Genomic DNA, 12537 nt, shown 5'->3' on the forward strand with positions numbered 1-12537 from the left:
CTTGGAGGTCATTTGTCACTTACCAACCCCACCTGTCTGGAAGGAGACTCAGCCATAGATTCTGCTTGGTTCTCCACAGCTGTCTCTGTTCTTACTGACCCATGCAATGTCCTACAACTGCAGTGTAGAAAGTGATGTTGGAGTCATACAGGGGTGGCATCAGAATGCTCTCTCTCTACCCAGCAGTAGCCTGTACTCTCATGAAAACACAACTGTTTCCATGGTGACCTAAACCTCTTCTGTTGGTTGCCTAGCAACTTAGCTCACAGGCAGACTCCACTGTAGTGCTTCCTACAAGGAAAGAGCTAGGCACAGCCTCCAAAGTGGCATGCCATTTCCACTGATGATGCCTGGTAATACTGGAAAATTGGTCCCTCACTCTTTTCTGGAGCACAGACATACACTGATGGAATTCAGTACTTACATGCACTGACGAGGATGCGTGTGTATAATCAAACATGTAATTCAACATCTCTACTCATTCAGCAGCTCATTGGGCACCGTTCCATTTTTCTCTGCTGTTGACGTCCAGCTGTTATTCTTCTGCTTCCAGTTTGATTCCTCCTGTATGTGTTTGCCCCTGTAATGACTTCCACAGGCACACAGACTCCTCATAGCGGCACATATGTATGTAAATCCACATTCAGGTGCACACAGAACTGTACATGTAAATATTAATGTATTTACTGTTAGCAGATTGCTAGGAAAGCCTTTGGCCCAGGAGAGATCAGAAAAGTCACACACCAGGCATTTCTATAAAAATAATTTTATTTACAGAAAACAAACATATTTAAAGGCTGTTTGCTGAGAGGAGAGATTTCTCTCAGCTGCATATTCTCTGCAAGCCTACACAGAAGGGAAACTGAAACTAAAACAAGTCCAGGCAAGTTCTTCTCCCCAGGTGCAAAAATTAACATCCGAAAAGAGGACAATTAAATTCAACCTCTTCACCTGGCCAAAATGATTAGTTACCATAGTAACCTTAATCTGTAGTAGAAAACGTATTAACACTCCCCTTTTTATACTACAGAATAAGATGCAAACCAATTTTCTTTGACAACTCTGTATGTCTTTCCATTCACATTATTTTAACATTATCTCCCCTTTGGTTGAACAGAAAGCTACCATCGTTCTTCCTGTGTATTTCCAAACCTAGGTTATTTGTTACAGTTCCAAGGCTTTTTAATGTGAAATGGCTTCAAAATCAAGCCTTTGTTTTTCTGTTGATGTGAACAGCAGGAAATCATCAACATAAATGCACAGATACATACAGCCTTGTTTGTCTTTCTTCATATATACACATGGATCTGCTTTTCCTTTTTCAAAACCAAAATTCTGCAGTTTTTCATCTAATATTTTGGTTCCAGGATCTAGCAGCTTGTTTTAACCCATAGATTGACTTCTGCAGTTCACAGACCAGATTCTCCCCTTTTTCATAGCCAAGGGGTTGCTGCATGTATAATTTGTGGTCTAAATCACCATAGAGAAATGCAGTTTGAATGTCATAGTGGTGAACTGACATTCCTTTCAGTGCAGCAACTTTTAACAGTAATCTAGTTGATTCACCTTTAGTAACTGGTGCAAAAGTCTTGTCAAAGTCTAAATCGTTCTTTTGAGTGAACCCTTTTGCAACTCACCTTGCTTTATATTTTTGGATTTTGCCATCAGCATCCCTTTTCAGTTTGAAAACTCACCTACAACCTAGACAGTGTTCATTGGGAGGTAGATTTACCAGTTTCCATGTTTCATTTTCTTTCAAGGATGCTAACTCCTGTTGCATGGCAGAATGCCAATTTTGTGCAATCTCAGGTGGTAAAGCATTCACTTGTTCTAAAGACTCAGGTTCTGTGAATATGTGAAATGCCTTTACTGTTTCAGCCTGAAAACGTGATGGAGGAATGCCTTTATTACTCCTCTGAGATCTGTGAGGTAATACAGGGCTTAAATTTTGACTCCTATCACTTTCCTGAGAAGCATCTGTCTCATCAAACAGATCTTCAGTTGCATTTCTGGTTTAATGTCCTCATCAGGCAAAAGATCACCATCAGCAAGTCCTTGCTGTTCTCTTGTAGTGGTCAGATCAACTGGAGAGCTAGAATTTAATCTTCCCCAGTTTTGCTCAGCAAAAGAAGCGCTTTTTCTAATTATTAATTTCTGTCCTACTATGAACTTGTAGCTCCTTTGGCTTTGTTCATAGCCAACAAAGATGGCTTTCTTTGTTGTGGGGCCTCCTTTCCTTCTCTGTTGTTTTGGAATATGAACCCATGCAGTGCTACCAAACACTCTCAGAAGGTTTACCTTTGGTTTCACACCATAAAACAAATGGAATGGAGTGTCCTGAATCACAGAGTTATATAATCTGTTTTGTACATAACAGGCAGTAGATATTGCCTCTCCCCAATACTTAAAAGATAAATGTGAATCTTTAAGCATGCATTCCATTGCATTTTGCAAGGTTCTGCCCTTTCTTTCAGCAACATCATTTTGCTGAGGGGTGTAAGGGTTAGAAAGAATTTGTTCTATCTTTTCTGCTAGGAACCTTTTGAATTTGTGAGAAAGGTATTCTCCTCCTCTATCACATTGGAGTGCAGATACAGGCCTAGGGAATTTTCCATTTGCCCATGTCACAAAACTTTTAAATTTCTCAAATGCCTCATCTTTGTGTTTTAAGATGTAGATAAATGTGTATCTTGAGAAATCATCAATGGTGGTCATTGCATACCTTGCTTGTCCAGGACTTGGAGCAAAAGGACCAATAATGTCAGAGTGTACAATTACCAAAGGTCTGCTTGTAACTCTGTCACTGTGCTTACTCACAGGAGCTTTTAGTGTTTTGCATTCTTTGCAAACTACACAGTCTAAGTATTTATCACAGGGTTTTATCTTTAGGTCAGCATACAGCTGTGGCATTTGTGCTATATACTTGAAATTAGCATGACCAAATCTCCTGTGCATCAAGTGTACACATTGGTCATGATATGGAGTGTTGCCAACTGCAGCCTTGCAGCTTGGCTTCCTTGCATTTTGCACAATGTACAAGGAGTCTTTTAATATACCAGTAGCATACAATTTCCCATGTTTAAGTATCTCACAACCATTTTTCTTAAATGTTATGATATACCCTGTTGCAGCCAATTGTGCCACAAATACAAGGTTTGATTGTAAATTTGGCACATACAACACACCACCTACAGTTTCTCCCAAGCAGGATAAATATAAGTCACCTTGTCCCATAATTTTGGTCACAGACCCATCAGCCAAAGAGACACTTTGTCTTTAAGTTTTAGACAGTGACACAAAAGAGCTTTTTCAATTACATAAATGACAATTGGCCCCAGAATCTAACACCCATACATCAGAATTACCCTTCTCAGCAACTTGTGCAATTTGGGTTGTCTGAAGAGCCTTCTTCTGTGTTGCCCTTGTGTTCTTCTCTGTCTTTCTACTCTTGGGTCTCAAGGCACAGTCTTTCTGCAAATGTCCAGCTGAACCACAAGGAAGCCTCAGCTTCCTTTCCCTTCTTTTCCCTTGTTTTCTGGTACTGCAGCTTTCCAGAAGAGATGGGGGGGGATCTTTCCTCTCTCTTCTCCCATTCCGCAAGTAAGCGCTGTGTAACATACGATGGGGTGAGGTCTGCTTCAGGCATAGCCTCCAGGGTACAAATCAGCATGTCCCACATTTCATTCAGTGAGGACAGGAGGATGTAGGATTTTGTGAGAGGTGTAAATTCCATTCCTCTCTCCTGCAACTCAACAAACAGCTGCTGAATATGATGCAGATGCTCAGGAAGGCTATCTCCTTCTGCAAGGTAGGCTTTGTACAGCTTTTTTGTCTGGGTAACTTTACTCCCTGCTGTTGCCTTTACATATAAGTCTCTCAAAGCGTCCCAAAGTTGCTTTGCAGACTGCATACCTTGCACATGGACTAGCTGATTGTCCTCATCTCCCAGGATAATGGTGGCTCTAGCCTGCTCATCCTGTCTAAGCCATTCAGCACTGGGATTTTGGGGGGTTTGCTGCCAATTGGCAGCCAAAGATTCTCTCTGCAAAGATACATCTCCATCTTCAGGGCCCAATTCAAATAGTTGGTCTCTGATAGGCGCTCCAGAGGCATTGCTGAGGGCTGGGAGGTAGCCATGGCTTCTTCCTTCTTTTGCAAGTCACCTCAGCTGGCTTCTTTGTCCTGTAGACTGGCAGTTGCTGGAAAATCTCCAGGTGGCGCCAAAGAAAATCTTCACAGGTCTTTGCTACCTGCCGTTAAATTGTACATGAGGTGGGGAGCTGATCTCTCTATTCTCTCTGGGTTTTACTGGGCTTCTTAGTGGGTTTACTGGGCTGCTTACTGGGCCCATAACCTGTTAGCAGATTGCTAGGAAAGCCTTTGGCCCAGGAGAGATCAGAAAAGTCACACACCAGGCATTTCTATAAAAATAATTTTATTTACAGAAAACAAACATATTTAAAGGCTGTTTGCTGAGAGGAGAGATTTCTCTCAGCTGCATATTCTCCACAAGCCTACACAGAAGGGGAAACTGAAAACTAAAACAAGTCCAGGCAAGTTCTTCTCCCCAGGTGCAAAAATTGACATCTGAAAAGAGGACAATTAAAGTCAACTTCACCCAGCCAAAATGATTAGTTACCATAGTAACCTTAATCTGTAGTAGAAAACATATTAACATTTACTCCTATTCATGGGTATATGAACCCATTCACAGATATATCTGCTGTAATGAACCCCAATCAAGTTTACTTGTCAGGGCTCAGATTCACTCTGCACAGGCTTAGCATGTAACCTCTACAGTGGTAAGACTAGTAGTAATCTCAGTTGCTGTGGACTGTGGTAGGTCCACTGCCTGTGGTACACCAGACACCATTCCTTTCCTGTGACTATTGTGTCTTGAATAATGACCCTGAAGATCAGTGAACTCTGGAAGCCACTCAAACATGCATAGAATTGACCATATTCCAAAGAATAAGGGGTGCCATGTTTTTAATGGGGTGCCATGTTATACAGCTATTGTGCTGAAGATTATCCCTAATTGTTACTGAAACCAGAAGATGACATATCAAAAACACCACTGGGATGTTGAAAAAAATATCAACAACCCTGAAGGAATCCAGACGGAGACTTGTGCTACCAGCGAGATACCTATATGTTGGTGGACCAAAGCAAGTAAGTGTGTTGATATCTGCCTACGCTACCCTTTCTAGCTTCAGTGGTACAAATGCTGTGTTCTACCCTCCAGCTCCCTATGCTTTCATCATACACCCTGAATCCAGCTGCATCTCATTTCACATTTTTAAGGCTGTACTGTTCAGACCTAAGCAAGCCACCTTGGTTTCTGTTTGCCTTTTCCATGACTGGCATGGTCCATCACCTCTTTGCTGGAGGATGTCCATCATTTTTCCCAAGAAGCACTGCTTCTTGTTGGATTTGTTCCAAGGTCTGATAGTATTATGGTAATCCTGCTTCTTGTTGTTTGCTGAGTTGTGTACTAGGTACCAAGTCATGGTTGAACTCATGAATAAGTGTCCATATAGAGTTGCCATAGAATGATGTCTCTGGATTTTGCTTCCTAGTGAGACCTCTGTGTGCAATAGCCATAATGCTGGCAGGTGGTAGTGGCTGTTTCACAACTAGGGAAGGTCTGTCATCCTACTTATGCGGTTTTTATTTTTAGGAATGCAGCCTAGCCACCCTGCTACCTTGCTCTGGGGTCCACTCAGATTAAAGCCTCAGTTCAGGGGTGATAAGAGAACAGAGGACTAAAGAGAAGCTTCCTTCCACAAACCCTTCTCTTCTCCAAGCTCTGGCATTTTGGGGATCTGCTGCCAGATCTGACAGGTGCAGGAGGAGACGTGGTGCAGTGGGAGACCCTTCTGGTCTCCTGTTGCTAACCAGGGACCAGAAGGGTTGTGCCCTCTGCAGCTTCGGGTTGCCAGAAGGAGCAGGGCAGATCCCTGTGGCCAATTTCACCTTGTTGGTCCAAAGTTTTATGTCTATGGAAGATGGAATGCACCATTTTAAAACTAGACCAGAACAAACTGAGTGCAGTTTGTGGTGCACTTGAAGGTAAGAGAAGATGATGTCGACTGATTCGTTTTTCCTCCAATATTTAACAAGGTATCTTCTTGCTGTGGTTAGTGGATGAGCCTTTGGTGACACAGCCAAGCTACAGAGTGATGAAGAGCTCGTAATGCCCTTATGTCAGACCCTCGGATCAAAAGGTTCCCAGAACCCCTTATCGGAGCATCTTCCATCAGTCTCTTACCAGTGGGAACAGACTTCCTGTCGCCAGACAGAAGGGGGTGCCAGGTTGGAGTGTGAACTGCATTGTTATGGCTATGGATTTATGGCATGAGCACCCCAAGGCCATGCAAGCGAGATACATCAGAGGAGCCACCTGGATTGGGAAGGGGGGGCGACATGTTTTAGTGGGAAGAGGGGCAGAGGGCACTTTAGTGAATGTAGGTTTAAATGTAGGTTTGAGTGGGAAAGGGGCATTTGCAGCTTTCTTCTTGTACTGGTCATTTCACTTCATTAAAGCAGTAGAAAGAGCCCTGACTGTCATTGAATGAAGGCTTGAATATGTCAGTGCTTACACCCTATGTCCAACTGGTAAAGACTTGAACAGCAATTCAGTTGCAACCTCTAAATCTTGATTCTGAGTAACTTTAGATTAAGGATCAAGCCACTGATTCAAAATGTAAACCTACCACATGTTTGGCAGAAAAGTAATACATTTGACTGAAGGTACACAGGGAGGATACCTTACATTTTTGTCATCCGTCCTTCAAGAGTTTGTGGTGGAAGTGTTTTTCTGGAGCAGCCTTTAGCTCCTCGGGTGGCCAAAAGGAACTGTTTTGTTTTTCTTTTTTATGTCATATGACTTTTTTTTTTTTTAGAGCTGTTATTCCATAATTACTTGTTTTCTTGTTATTCCTTCATGGGTATAATGTGAATTGTCATCAGCAGTGTAATGGCTGTGGGTGTACACACAGACATATATACAAAAGGGGCCTTTTTCAAGAAAGCAAGACTTGCAAGCTGCAAGTGGGTTTTTCTTCAGCTCTTTCATGCTTGCCTTGTCTTGCCATTATTAAAAAAAAAAAGTTTCTTTTTCAGGGACTTAACTCTGGCACAAAAGATAAATAATCCACCCATCATTGCTGGTGGTATCAAGGCAACGTAAAATCATTATATTAAGTTCTGCACACAATGTCTCCAGGAGAAATTGTAGGGTTGACTAAACCACAGAACCTCTTCTCCCCACACCAGAAAGGAAAAGGAAAAAAAGAAAAAAGAAATGAGGAGAAGGGGAAGAGAAGGAAAGAAAGAAAAGTAAGTCCTTTCAAGACCATGTTTAATAAAAGGTATTTTCTCTTTCATGCAGTTAGTGGAGGGAAAACCTGAAATTACAATCAGCATTGTTTGTGTTGGGTTCAACTCTGCTGAAATCAAGCTTCATTTGCAGAAAATAGACGAGCCCGTTGAAAGTTTTCTTTTCAACCTGCTGAAACGATTGTGTCGGTGGGGAAGAAGGGAATCTAGGAAATTTCATGGACTCCACGCCCAAATAATTCGATCTAATGCAATCTGGAAAAATGGTTTCTCTCTTTTCACTGGAAAATTGGGTTTAAATGCCAGAGAACAAGAGGGAGCGACGCCAGGCGCCCAGCCAGTTCCTTCTAACGGAGCGGGGGTTGTTGGTTCGAGGCAAAGGGTTGCCCCGCAGGACGTCTCTGGCCTCGGGAGATGCAGCCGGGCTGGCTGAGAAGAGCGGCTCTGCAGCAGGCGAAGCCGGGAGGACAGACGAGGCTCGCTTGCTTTTCTGGCTCCAGCTGCCACGGAGGGTTTTCGGGGCGTCAGTGAAAAGATCCCGGGTACCTCTCTGGCCTTCATTCAGGCCAGCCTCTTCCTTCCGGGAGGGCTGCTGCTGCCACCACCCACCCTCGAAGGCAGGCAGGCAGGCAGGCCGGCCGGCCGGCCACCGGGCTGAAGCAGGAGCGGAGCAGCCAAACTTGCCCCTCGCGCGCCTCGCCCAGAGTGGCGCCCGGTCTTGCCAGGGAGATTCAGGGCAAAGGAGGCGCCGGAGGGCTCTCGGCTGTCTAATGCGCGCGAGAGAGATGCGCCGGATCGCTTTGTCCTCGAGAGCGTCCGTCAGATGGATGACAATAGCTCGGCTGCCCCTCAGTGGGTCCTTCCTGGTGCGGGGTTTTGATCACCAAAAGCTGGACCTGTCGCGCTAAACAAAACAGGGTTTGCTTTAACCAGCGTGTGGAAGCTCTAACTGCGCTGGGCTCACCCGTCACGCTCAGCCACAAACTACGGTTTACAAATCACAACAGGCAAGTAAGCCACATTATGATTTAGTGCGCTGAATGAATCCGGCAAAACCACCGAAAGAGCTCAGGAATGAGAGTCTACAGGGAATTCGCCAAGGCTGCACAAGCAAAGGAACTGAAAAATATTCTTTGTCCAGTGCTTCATCCTTAAATCCAGCTGAGTTTGACGCGATATACAACTAGCTACAGGTGTTTTAGGATTGTAGGCGGCGGTTCTGGAAATAAGCCCCGTTGATAGGTTGCATTGTCAGTCTGGACCACATGGAGAACAAGCAAGATAAGCCATTTCCTGCCCGGCGATTTATAGAGTCGCCCACCTACCTTTGGGACGATATGAAGCCTGGCTTCGCTGTTATATGGAAGGACAAGGCTTGGGTGACCTTCCAACTCTCTAGGAACTGGGCAGAGTCCGTGAAGATGGTGGAGGTGGAGGTGGCTTTATTCGGGTCCCCATAGGATTCAAGTTTTCAAGCCGTTCTCTGGCTACCCTCGAGGCTGAGTGATGGCGCCGAGATTTGGTATCCCTGGTACAGGCCTAGGCTCCTTGCCAGGAGCTTAGGGCTTCCTGGATCATACCTGCCAGGCTGTGGGATTTGGGCTTGAATATGCATGCTTTCATTGCCTGATAGTTCATCCTGTCCACATGAGAAATGCCAACCAGCTGGCATTCTGCATTAGTGTCCGGCTTCAGATCCCTTGGGGTGAGGACTGCCCGAGCTGAAGACCAACACATCACACCAGGTTGGCAGCGCCGCCCCATCCGAGTAACCTCTTGGCGTTTCAGTTAAGTAGTACCTGCCCTATTTAAAGGAAAACCCCTACTGCCTTCTAAAGTCTGTCCTGAGATTCCCAACGTACTTCCGAAATACCTCTGGTAGACCTGAACCTGGATTTCATTCGAGACCGGTTTAAGTGAGCATCCCGCTTCTAAGCGTGAAACCGCGCAGCAGAATGTGCAGCTTTATCTAGCATGTCTGCCTGCATAGTGCAGACCAATCGAATACAGCCTTGCTTGAGATAATCTCACTGTCTTTAGTGGGTCTATTACCCAGGTAAGGACGCAGCCCCGATTCTGGATTTGGTACTAGGAAAAGCCACGGCGCTGGATTCCTCTCTTCCGCAATCACACGCATACCCACAATTTGACAAACAGCACACCGGGTTTAAGCATAAGAAGGGAAACCAGCATTACGACAATTCCAGCAACCTCATGTTGACATTATCCCCACCTTCTTCACCTTGTTTTTCTCTAGACCTGTTGGACTTCTTCCCCTGTAATCTCTAGCCAACAGCTGGCGAGCGATTATGGGAAGTGCGAGCCAAAGCGTCTCGCGTTGGGGAAAGTCAGCATCGGAAGTCAGACTTCCGCTCCCAGCGTCAAAGCTTTTCTATTTGTAGAGTTACCTCTCAATCTAATTTAGAAATAGGTCCCCTTAACTTGGAAATAATCTATTTTTAAGTAGACCTACCGAGGAGACAGAAAATAAACACTGCACGGAGGAAAACGCATCTCGTATTCAGTCATCTAACGTCCGGTTTACGCCACGACCACGGCGCCCCAAAGGTCTCCAGTAAGGAAAAGGCCTTGAGAACTGACGCGACAAAACTTCCGAGTTCCACCAATCCAAGCGAGATAGCAAAAACAGGCCCCAAAGAGGCGCTGAGCCCAAAACGAGACTCACTCTGGTTTGAAGGCGAGGACGACCTTTCAGTTTTTCCTCCAGCCAGGAGAAACGGTCCTCGCATAGCGCAATCTCGCAACTGTCAACCCCAAAGAAAGTCCCTTAAAGCGGGTCCGGCAAAGTTGGCAGTCGGGATGCTTTGGCTCGGAGGGGAGGGGTGCCCTTTCGGCGGGCTTCGCCCCGAACTTTTGACACTCGCCCTTCCTGTTTCGGGCGCACTTTCGCCGCGGCCTTTCAACTTCCTCCCAAAGCTTGGTGGAGTTGGAAAGGGACCGCTTGGGTCGCCCTGGGAGTGAATCATAAGTCAGCGAGGGAAGCCGCTACTTCGTCCACGGAATCGGCTGGACAGAGAAAGGCCGAGAAGCCGCCCTGCCTTTTCCCTGTGAGGCAAGCGCGCGCCGCACCCCCAGCCTTCGTTTATTTCCTGTTGATCGGGGAGTGATTAGATTTCCTGTTGGTTTCCATTCAAGGTCTGACCAGCCGGCTGCTCAGGTCCCTTTAATGAGAAAATAGGCCAAGAGCTAGAGATGGCCCTAAAAGGGACTGCAACCTCACAGGTTCCTCTTGGAGCACCATCCTGCGGCTTGCTGTCTAATGACGCTTGCACCCTTCCTTACACCTTTAGAAAGCGGCCGATCCATCCATCACTTTGCGTTTAGCATACATGTGCAAATAAATGCCGAAGAGCAAGCCCAGATGGATATGATTACCAGTTTCACTGATTTATATGGGGCTTACTTCTGAGTAAATATCTATACATTGTTTTCCTATACAGTACTAGGGATTCATCTCACTGAATTCTGTAGATAATTTACCCTCAAGTAGGATCCAAAGACCCCACGATCTTTTTTTGCTTTCTCTTTCTTAAATAGTAATAAACTGCATGGCCTGAATGCCCGTGTTCCCCAATGAATGGCATCCTTTTCAGCTGAACTCTATCCTTAGTTCCCCATTAAATAAGTTATTGGCCATCTTTAGTTTCTAAAACGTCATATAATTTCCATTACTTGACTCTCTGTCTTTATCTCAACATGGGAGGGCAAAAATTGTGGATCTCAGTTGCCGATTTTTATTTATAAAGGTACACACACCCCTCTCATTGGTTAGAGGAAAATATGGCTGTGCAGGCTCAGAGGCTCCCCCCCTAACATCTGTTGGATTGTTAACAAAGCATTGCTGCATAATTGCTAATGAGGCTTAAGTAATGACTTTTTTCTCTTTATTTGAGGCAGTTGCCTGAATTTAGCAATCTTGCCCACCTACTGCCAAGAAACTGATTCCAGAGGAAGCTATGAGGATCCACTATCTGTGGCCTTGGCAGATAAGTTAGAAGTTGCCAAAAGTGAGCCCTCTGCATCTAAATTGCATTTGAAGGAGACATTGACACTGGTGGATACACATAATAAAGCTGAGCTTGAACTAAGTATTTGCACCAGACTCAGTTTCTCTTTGTTGCACAGAGATATAAAGGCTTCTAATCCTATTTGAACTAGGGCTAAATGACTGTAAACTTCTAACCACCATCACCCGGGTCGCCCCCGATCCTGCTGTGTCTTTAAGGGAATGAGAAATACAAATCGGAATGCAATGCAAGCCTGAAAGTGCCTCTCCCAAAACATTAAATCCCTGCCTTCCTATAAAACACTTGCAGTTCAGGAGCAGGGAAAAAGCTATGATCAGCTGGAGATCTGAAGAAGATAAAGGTAGTGTTTAGAATGTCCTTTCATTCAAAAACATAAATATTCATTGGCAAAAGCTAAAAGTGCTTGTTCAAAACGTATTATTTCATTATAAATGTAAATACACATATACAGAGATTGGCTTACATGCTACCACTTTGAGAGGCAATCCTATGCCTGTTTTCTCATAAGTAAATCTACTTTTTCAGTGCAGTTACTCTTTAGCAAGTGTGTCTAAGAGTAATCTTAGCCAAGAAAACAACAAATATTCACAATTCTAGAAATACACTTTGAAATGTCCTCTTTCATTTCTTTGCCATAATTTATCACAGCAAAAGAATGAAGTCAACTTAAAATAGTAGTTGGGTAACTGTCCAAGTAAATGCGAACTCAGGGAAATTGAAGTGATTGTTCCTTCAAACCAGTAAGAGAGAAGATTTAGATGGAAAGTAGCCTTGTTGGAACCATCAGATCACACATCTTAAAATAACATAATTAACATTTAAATAGATACAGGGACAAAATTTCTAATTGTTACGAATTACAAGAAACTATAAACTGTGTTCTTCATCTAGATCTGGGAAGATGGATTATTTCTTAAGGTTGTAAAATAAAGATTAATCATGATTAGCCCTTTCCAGATGAGCTGTGGTTTGTTTTAACTATGATTAAAATATAACCATAATCCATAATTTACAAACCACAATCACTAGATAAACCAAAGTAACCACATTAGGAATAAATACCATGGGTAAACCTATCACATGATTTAATTGCCTGTGTATATGTGGAGAAGAATATAGTATGAAATTATCTTTGAATAGATTTGCA

The sequence above is a fragment of the Candoia aspera genome, chromosome 3 (genome assembly GCF_035149785.1).
Source record: "Candoia aspera isolate rCanAsp1 chromosome 3, rCanAsp1.hap2, whole genome shotgun sequence".
Lineage (NCBI taxonomy): Eukaryota > Metazoa > Chordata > Lepidosauria > Squamata > Boidae > Candoia > Candoia aspera.